General features: G+C 56.6%; 2 non-coding genes and 1 pseudogene across 2 annotated transcripts; all 3 read left to right on the top strand.

Annotated features, from left to right (window-relative positions):
• The first annotated feature begins 3,687 nt into the window (after positions 1–3,687).
• LOC124608846 lies at positions 3,688–5,597 on the top strand. The gene has a single exon (XR_006979405.1). It is a non-coding gene; the product is annotated as a small subunit ribosomal RNA (ribosomal RNA).
• A 351-nt stretch (positions 5,598–5,948) lies between these two features.
• LOC124608215 lies at positions 5,949–6,103 on the top strand. The gene has a single exon (XR_006978904.1). It is a non-coding gene; the product is annotated as a 5.8S ribosomal RNA (ribosomal RNA).
• A 188-nt stretch (positions 6,104–6,291) lies between these two features.
• Positions 6,292–10,000, top strand: part of LOC124607561 — a 7,963-nt pseudogene continuing 4,254 nt past the window's right edge.

The following is a 10,000-nucleotide window of genomic DNA, read 5'->3' as shown; positions in this document are numbered from 1 at the left end:
AGCGTCTTTCTAGGCCATGACCCACCGGAAGGGCGCAGCGTCCCCCACCCCAGACATGTGACGTCACACTATCGGTATTGACGACTCGACTCATTGCTTATAATCATTTGCCACACACCGGTGGAAGCTGCCGAGACGAGTAGCTACATAGCGCGCTCGCCGTGGCACTAATGTACAGAGATACAACAGTTTCGACTGGAACCGGATTAAACGTATACACGGCGCTGATTAGTAATAGATGGACCCATCAGAATACAGATAATATATACAACTGTCCGTATACATGCTGAAAGACTCTGCTCACAATCACAACCACACGTCAGCCACACACTCTTATCACGCACTACTCTCCGCCTGTAACACGCACACAGACAATATGTAAGCACCAGCATGGAACAACACCCAGTGCATCCTCTCCGCCACATGAGACAATCCACACTGTCATAACCAGACTGGGAGGTCCACTCAGAAAACGGAATATCCCACCCTCCCGACAACCACCATTGCTCAGCTAAGCCACCAACACCCACACATGTCCTACACAGGGGTGCACCCAACATCACAATACTGCCCCCTCTCACAGCACACAAACAATGGCAGGAATGAAAGACACAGGTCTCCCACAAGCATGGAATCGGAGCGCCGCCTGTCATGAGCCAAAGGTGTATCCTGACGTGGCAAATCAGATGATGCCGCAGGCATCCACTTACTATAATCACAATCAACAAACCGACCGGCCGCCCCCCCCCCATTACACCTTTCCTTACAACAATGTGTACCTTAACCTAAACTATACTGTACCTTAACCTAACCTATACGGTACCTTAACCTAACCTATATTGCGCCTTAACCTAACCTATATTGCGCCTTAACCTAACCTATATTGCGCCTTAACCTAACCTATATTGCGCCTTAACCTAACCTATGTTGCGCCTTAACCTAACCTATGTTGCGCCTTAACCTAACCTATGTTGCGCCTTAACCTAACCTATGTTGCGCCTTAACCTAACCTATGTTGCGCCTTAACCTAACCTATGTTGCGCCTTAACCTAACCTATGTTGCGCCTTAACCTAACCTATGTTGCGCCTTAACCTAACCTATGTTGCGCCTTAACCTAACCTATGTTGCGCCTTAACCTAACCTATGTTGCGCCTTAACCTAACCTATGTTGCGCCTTAACCTAACCTATGTTGCGCCTTAACCTAACCTATGTTGCGCCTTAACCTAACCTATGTTGCGCCTTAACCTAACCTATGTTGCGCCTTAACCTAACCTATGTTGCGCCTTAACCTAACCTATGTTGCGCCTTAACCTAACCTATGTTGCGCCTTAACCTAACCTATGTTGCGCCTTAACCTAACCTATGTTGCGCCTTAACCTAACCTATGTTGCGCCGTAACCTAACCTATGTTGCGCCGTAACCTAACCCACGTTGCGCCTTAACCTAACCTATATCGTACCTTAACCTAACCTATATCGTACCTTAACCTAACCTATATCGTACCTTAACCTAACCTATATCGTACCTTAACCTAACCTATATCGTACCTTAACCTAACCTATATCGTACCTTAACCTAACCTATATCGTACCTTAACCTAACCTATATCGTACCTTAACCTAACCTATATCGTACCTTAACCTAACCTATATTGCCCCTTAACGTAACCCATATTGCGCTGTAACCCAACACACGTTGGGCCTTAACCCAACACACGTTGGGCCTTAACCCAACACACGTTGGGCCTTAACCCAACACACGTTGGGCCTTAACCCAACACACGTTGGGCCTTAACCCAACACACGTTGGGCCTTAACCCAACACACGTTGGGCCTTAACCCAACACACGTTGGGCCTTAACCCAACACACGTTGGGCCTTAACCCAACACACGTTGGGCCTTAACCCAACACACGTTGGGCCTTAACCCAACACACGTTGGGCCTTAACCCAACACACGTTGGGCCTTAACCTGCTCTGTAATTGTCATACGACGCGTTAAATTAGTGTAGTGTTGCCTAACTGCAACCCCCGCAATATAGTTTGCTACTCGCACTGCCCGGTCCCCAGTGTATCGCTTCATGTTAAACACCTTGCAGCTATACACTGTAATGTGGATGGCAGCAGGACGTACATGCTCAATGCCCTTTGCAGTTGTTCATTGGCATTTGCAGTTGTTCATTGGCATTCGCATGGCGAAGCACGTAGCCTACGCTGTGGTACGGCCTGTGTCAACTGTCCGCTGATGTTGTACGTCCAAATCACACACTGTACTGCACATTGGTCCTCATGTACTGAATGATACATCGTGGTACATGTGACCGTACAACGACTGCGCCAACAACGGCGAACCATGCGGTCCAAATGTTGTGCACTCAGCTACGTGTCGTCTCCCTATAAGAGCTGGATTGCAGTGTGGTATGCCCTGGATGGCGATCAGCATGAGCCGTCTGTTGATGTAGTGGCGCGTGTTGTCAGACGTAGTCGTCTCTTCTCACACACCGTGATAGCATGGTGCACTGCGTTCCACATCTGCGACATGCGACAGAGGCCGGTTGACAGTCGTTCGCGCAATGGACATCGCATACGTACGGGGGCCACCTTCCACGTGTTCGCGAAGCGTGCACATGTTGTTGCGTGTATGTGGGCAGACATAGTGTGTCGTGACACCTGACACAGGCATGCAACAATCGTTGAATTTGCAAATGGCGATGGACGCCTACGTTTGCTGGTGACGTTACGCAAATGAACAACTGGTAAACCGTTGTGGTGCGGTTGTTCTCGCTAGAGGTGAATCAGTGATGGCGACAATCGGTTGAGCTACCAACCGGTTGTTCCAGCGATACCCACCATGCCCACGAACGTGAATGGCATCTGGGTGTGAAGCGATACGCGGCGGTGGCTGGGTGGGACCGTCCCCGGCCGGTGAGGGGGGGCCTCCCGGCGTGCTGGCCGCGCGGTGCGTGGGCGCACGCGCTACAGCCGGCTGGTGGGGGCGGCCAGTGGCAGGCGCGCCGGCCGACGGAGGCGGCAGGCGGCGCAGCTGCGCGCCGGCGCACCCTGCACGCGGCGCCGTGCGGCCAAAGTAGGTCCTCGCGGGCCCGGTGCGAAGCGCGGTGGACATCTGCAGTGTGCTGGTCCGATTGAGGACTGTGTGCGCTGAGGATGCGCCGCCGCCCGGCGCTCGGCGCCGCGACGCCGTCTGCTGCTCGGTCGCCTCTGCGGTTCTCGCAGGTGGTTTGTATCGCAGCTGTGCGGACGTGTTGGCGCGTGCGCTGTGCTGGGAGAGTTCGCTTCGGCACCCAAGTGGGGCTTTTGTCCTTCTGTGGCGCTGGCGTTGGAGCTGCCGGTCACCGTAGGTGGCGCGTGTTGTCTCCCGCCGGCAATGCCACGACAGCACGCTCCCGGGCCTCTGTCGGCAGCGGCAAGCTCAGTTGGGAGCACGGGTGGTCGCACCTAAAGCGTCTACTCGCCAAACTCCGGGCGATTGCGCCTCTCTCGAACCCGACCAAGTACTTAGGACGGCGCTGCGCGCCGCCGGGACCTGAGAGGGTTTCGAGGTGTATGGTGCAGGGGAGCTCAGCCTCCTCCTGTTTGCAGAATAATTGAGCGGACGCTTGCGTGTTCGCGCGGGCCCCCGGGACACACTCCCGGGCGGCCGGCTGCTCAGCTCTAGTTGACGCAGCTCCCTGGTTGATCCTGCCAGTAGTCATATGCTTGTCTCAAAGATTAAGCCATGCATGTCTCAGTACAAGCCGCATTAAGGTGAAACCGCGAATGGCTCATTAAATCAGTTATGGTTCCTTAGATCGTACCCACGTTACTTGGATAACTGTGGTAATTCTAGAGCTAATACATGCAAACAGAGTCCCGACCAGAGATGGAAGGGACGCTTTTATTAGATCAAAACCAATCGGTCGGCTCGTCCGGTCCGTTTGCCTTGGTGACTCTGAATAACTTTGGGCTGATCGCACGGTCCTCGTACCGGCGACGCATCTTTCAAATGTCTGCCTTATCAACTGTCGATGGTAGGTTCTGCGCCTACCATGGTTGTAACGGGTAACGGGGAATCAGGGTTCGATTCCGGAGAGGGAGCCTGAGAAACGGCTACCACATCCAAGGAAGGCAGCAGGCGCGCAAATTACCCACTCCCGGCACGGGGAGGTAGTGACGAAAAATAACGATACGGGACTCATCCGAGGCCCCGTAATCGGAATGAGTACACTTTAAATCCTTTAACGAGTATCTATTGGAGGGCAAGTCTGGTGCCAGCAGCCGCGGTAATTCCAGCTCCAATAGCGTATATTAAAGTTGTTGCGGTTAAAAAGCTCGTAGTTGGATTTGTGTCCCACGCTGTTGGTTCACCGCCCGTCGGTGTTTAACTGGCATGTATCGTGGGACGTCCTGCCGGTGGGGCGAGCTGAAGGCGTGCGACGCGCCTCGTGCGTGCTCGTGCGTCCCGAGGCGGACCCCGTTGCAATCCTACCAGGGTGCTCTTGAGTGAGTGTCTCGGTGGGCCGGCACGTTTACTTTGAACAAATTAGAGTGCTTAAAGCAGGCAAGCCCGCCTGAATACTGTGTGCATGGAATAATGGAATAGGACCTCGGTTCTATTTTGTTGGTTTTCGGAACCCGAGGTAATGATTAATAGGGACAGGCGGGGGCATTCGTATTGCGACGTTAGAGGTGAAATTCTTGGATCGTCGCAAGACGAACAGAAGCGAAAGCATTTGCCAAGTATGTTTTCATTAATCAAGAACGAAAGTTAGAGGTTCGAAGGCGATCAGATACCGCCCTAGTTCTAACCATAAACGATGCCAGCCAGCGATCCGCCGCAGTTCCTCCGATGACTCGGCGGGCAGCCTCCGGGAAACCAAAGCTTTTGGGTTCCGGGGGAAGTATGGTTGCAAAGCTGAAACTTAAAGGAATTGACGGAAGGGCACCACCAGGAGTGGAGCCTGCGGCTTAATTTGACTCAACACGGGAAACCTCACCAGGCCCGGACACCGGAAGGATTGACAGATTGATAGCTCTTTCTTGATTCGGTGGGTGGTGGTGCATGGCCGTTCTTAGTTGGTGGAGCGATTTGTCTGGTTAATTCCGATAACGAACGAGACTCTAGCCTGCTAACTAGTCGCGTGACATCCTTCGTGCTGTCAGCGATTACTTTTCTTCTTAGAGGGACAGGCGGCTTCTAGCCGCACGAGATTGAGCAATAACAGGTCTGTGATGCCCTTAGATGTTCTGGGCCGCACGCGCGCTACACTGAAGGAATCAGCGTGTCTTCCTAGGCCGAAAGGTCGGGGTAACCCGCTGAACCTCCTTCGTGCTAGGGATTGGGGCTTGCAATTGTTCCCCATGAACGAGGGATTCCCAGTAAGCGCGAGTCATAAGCTCGCGTTGATTACGTCCCTGCCCTTTGTACACACCGCCCGTCGCTACTACCGATTGAATGATTTAGTGAGGTCTTCGGACTGGTACGCGGCATTGACTCTGTCGTTGCCGATGCTACCGGAAAGATGACCAAACTTGATCATTTAGAGGAAGTAAAAGTCGTAACAAGGTTTCCGTAGGTGAACCTGCGGAAGGATCATTACCGACTAGACTGCATGTCTTTCGATGTGCGTGTCGTGTCGCGCAACACGCTACCTGTACGGCTCGCAGTAGCCGTGCGCCGCGTGCGGAACCACGCGTGCTTCTCAAAACTAACGCCAATGTTGTGTGGTACGAGCGCTGAAGCGCTGGAGCGGCTGGCCTGCGGCACCTGGCGCCTGGCGCCGGTTTTGAATGACTTTCGCCCGACTGCCTGTCCGCTCCGGTGTGGAGCCGTACGACGCCCATCGGCCGTGAGGCCGTTGGACACAGAACGCTGGAACAGGGGCCGCCACACGCCTACGTCCCGCCTATGCAACTGTCTTGAAAGAGACAGTGGAAACTAAGAAAAGATCACCCAGGACGGTGGATCACTCGGCTCGTGGGTCGATGAAGAACGCAGCAAATTGCGCGTCGACATGTGAACTGCAGGACACATGAACATCGACGTTTCGAACGCACATTGCGGTCCATGGATTCCGTTCCCGGGCCACGTCTGGCTGAGGGTCGGCTACGTATACTGAAGCGCGCGGCGTTTGCCCCGCTTCGCAGACATGGGAGCGTCGCGGCCGCCTGTGGGGCCGGCCGCGCCTCCTTAAACGTGCGATGCGCGCCCGTCGCCTGGCGGTTCGCATACCGGTACTTACTCGGTAGCGTGCACAGCCGGCTGGCGGTGTGGCGTGCGACACCTCGTACAACGACCTCAGAGCAGGCGAGACTACCCGCTGAATTTAAGCATATTACTAAGCGGAGGAAAAGAAACTAACAAGGATTCCCCCAGTAGCGGCGAGCGAACAGGGAAGAGTCCAGCACCGAACCCCGCAGGCTGCCGCCTGTCGTGGCATGTGGTGTTTGGGAGGGTCCACTACCCCGACGCCTCGCGCCGAGCCCAAGTCCAACTTGAATGAGGCCACGGCCCGTAGAGGGTGCCAGGCCCGTAGCGGCCGGTGCGAGCGTCGGCGGGACCTCTCCTTCGAGTCGGGTTGCTTGAGAGTGCAGCTCCAAGTGGGTGGTAAACTCCATCTGAGACTAAATATGACCACGAGACCGATAGCGAACAAGTACCGTGAGGGAAAGTTGAAAAGAACTTTGAAGAGAGAGTTCAAAAGTACGTGAAACCGTTCTGGGGTAAACGTGAGAAGTCCGAAAGGTCGAACGGGTGAGATTCACGCCCATCCGGCCACTGGCCTCCGCCCTCGGCAGATGGGGCCGGCCGCCCGCGCGGAGCAATCCGCGGCGGGGTCGTGTCCGGTTGCCTTTCCACTCGCCGCGGGGTGGGGCCGTTCCGGTGTGCGGTGGGCCGCACTTCTCCCCTAGTAGGACGTCGCGACCCGCTGGGTGCCGGCCTACGGCCCGGGTGCGCAGCCTGTCCTTCCGCGGGCCTCGGTTCGCGTCTGTTGGGCAGAGCCCCGGTGTCCTGGCTGGCTGCCCGGCGGTATATCTGGAGGAGTCGATTCGCCCCTTTGGGCGCTCGGGCTCCCGGCAAGCGCGCGCGGTTCTTCCCGGATGACGGACCTACCTGGCCCGGCCCCGGACCCGCGCCGCTGTTGGCTCGGGATGCTCTCGGGCGGAATAATCGCTCCCGTCAGCGGCGCTTCAGCTTTGGACAATTTCACGACCCGTCTTGAAACACGGACCAAGGAGTCTAACATGTGCGCGAGTCATTGGGCTGTACGAAACCTAAAGGCGTAATGAAAGTGAAGGTCTCGCCTTGCGCGGGCCGAGGGAGGATGGGGCTTCCCCGCCCTTCACGGGGCGGCGGCCTCCGCACTCCCGGGGCGTCTCGTCCTCATTGCGAGGTGAGGCGCACCTAGAGCGTACACGTTGGGACCCGAAAGATGGTGAGCTATGCCTGGCCAGGACGAAGTCAGGGGAAACCCTGATGGAGGTCCGTAGCGATTCTGACGTGCAAATCGATCGTCGGAGCTGGGTATAGGGGCGAAAGACTAATCGAACCATCTAGTAGCTGGTTCCCTCCGAAGTTTCCCTCAGGATAGCTGGTGCTCGTACGAGTCTCATCCGGTAAAGCGAATGATTAGAGGCCTTGGGGCCGAAACGACCTCAACCTATTCTCAAACTTTAAATGGGTGAGATCTCCGGCTTGCTTGATATGCTGAAGCCGCGAGCAAACGACTCGGATCGGAGTGCCAAGTGGGCCACTTTTGGTAAGCAGAACTGGCGCTGTGGGATGAACCAAACGCCGAGTTAAGGCGCCCGAATCGACGCTCATGGGAAACCATGAAAGGCGTTGGTTGCTTAAGACAGCAGGACGGTGGCCATGGAAGTCGGAATCCGCTAAGGAGTGTGTAACAACTCACCTGCCGAAGCAACTAGCCCTGAAAATGGATGGCGCTGAAGCGTCGTGCCTATACTCGGCCGTCAGTCTGGCAGTCATGGCCGGTCCTTGCGGCCGGCCGCGAAGCCCTGACGAGTAGGAGGGTCGCGGCGGTGGGCGCAGAAGGGTCTGGGCGTGAGCCTGCCTGGAGCCGCCGTCGGTGCAGATCTTGGTGGTAGTAGCAAATACTCCAGCGAGGCCCTGGAGGGCTGACGCGGAGAAGGGTTTCGTGTGAACAGCCGTTGCACACGAGTCAGTCGATCCTAAGCCCTAGGAGAAATCCGATGTTGATGGGGGCCGTCATAGCATGATGCACTTTGTGCTGGCCCCCGTTGGGCGAAAGGGAATCCGGTTCCTATTCCGGAACCCGGCAGCGGAACCGATACAAGTCGGGCCCCTCTTTTAGAGATGCTCGTCGGGGTAACCCAAAAGGACCCGGAGACGCCGTCGGGAGATCGGGGAAGAGTTTTCTTTTCTGCATGAGCGTTCGAGTTCCCTGGAATCCTCTAGCAGGGAGATAGGGTTTGGAACGCGAAGAGCACCGCAGTTGCGGCGGTGTCCCGATCTTCCCCTCGGACCTTGAAAATCCGGGAGAGGGCCACGTGGAGGTGTCGCGCCGGTTCGTACCCATATCCGCAGCAGGTCTCCAAGGTGAAGAGCCTCTAGTCGATAGAATAATGTAGGTAAGGGAAGTCGGCAAATTGGATCCGTAACTTCGGGATAAGGATTGGCTCTGAGGATCGGGGCGTGTCGGGCTTGGTCGGGAAGTGGGTCAGCGCTAACGTGCCGGGCCTGGGCGAGGTGAGTGCCGTAGGGGTGCCGGTACGTGCGGGCGTTTAGCGCGGGCGTGGTCTGCTCTCGCCGTTGGTTGGCCTCGTGCTGGCCGGCGGTGCAGGATGCGCGCGCCTGCGCGGCGTTCGCGCCCCGGTGCTTCAACCTGCGTGCAGGATCCGAGCTCGGTCCCGTGCCTTGGCCTCCCACGGATCTTCCTTGCTGCGAGGCCGCGTCCGCCTTAGCGTGCTCCTCCGGGGGCGCGCGGGTGCGCGGATTCTCTTCGGCCGCCATTCAACGATCAACTCAGAACTGGCACGGACTGGGGGAATCCGACTGTCTAATTAAAACAAAGCATTGCGATGGCCCTAGCGGGTGTTGACGCAATGTGATTTCTGCCCAGTGCTCTGAATGTCAACGTGAAGAAATTCAAGCAAGCGCGGGTAAACGGCGGGAGTAACTATGACTCTCTTAAGGTGGCCAAGTGGCGGCGGTGTGGCTGCATCCGGACTTGGCTTTTCGAAGTGCGGTCTTGATGTAGTCGTGCTGCTGCTGCGAGGTGCCTTCCTTGGGTTATAGTTACAGGGAGAGTGATGCGCAATACATGGGCCTAGCCCTCTTAGCCTATCCTCTCCTGCGGTCTTCTCCCCTTCTCGTGGGCCCGCTGATTTTTGCAGAGTGGAAGACCGCACCAGGGGCTTGGGGGGGTTACCAGCCCCCCCTCGCATTATCCCTTTATAGTTGGGGGCAGCCGACAAGAAACAAGAGATGGTGGCCCTTCCGCTGAAGGTGCCACCCCAGCTACCCCAGCACCTATCCGGCCAACCGGCCGTAACGAAAATGCGATAGTTTGTGTAGCTCCCTTTGCTTGCAGTGAGTGCCACCGCACTTTTACCACGAAGAACGGTCTCGGGGTCCATCGCCGCCGCCAACACCCTGCGGCCTGCAACGCTGAGATCGTGACGGAGAGGCATCGCGCGAGGTGGACGGAGGAAGAAGTCCTGTCGCTCGCCAAGGCAGAGGCCGAACTGTTCCTGGAGAGGGACGCCCGGTTCTTCTTTGTAAATCAAGAACTTACCAGGATGTTCCCCGACCGAACGCTTGAGGCAATCAAGTGCCGACGGCGGCAAGCTGCCCACAAGCAGCTTGTCCGCCAATTCATGGAGGCACTTGAGATCGGTCGGGGTGAAGAGCCGGCGTCCCGCCGTGGAGCAGCGAGCTCGCTGCCTGACGCGGGCGAGGCCGCTGCGCCGCCCGTCGACGCAGCCGAGGACTTCGCGGCCGACACCACCGGGCCGCCG

This window comes from Schistocerca americana, chromosome 3 (assembly GCF_021461395.2).
Source record: "Schistocerca americana isolate TAMUIC-IGC-003095 chromosome 3, iqSchAmer2.1, whole genome shotgun sequence".
In the NCBI taxonomy this organism is placed as follows: Eukaryota; Metazoa; Arthropoda; class Insecta; order Orthoptera; family Acrididae; genus Schistocerca; species Schistocerca americana.
This window is presented reverse-complemented; position numbering and strand designations above follow the sequence as displayed.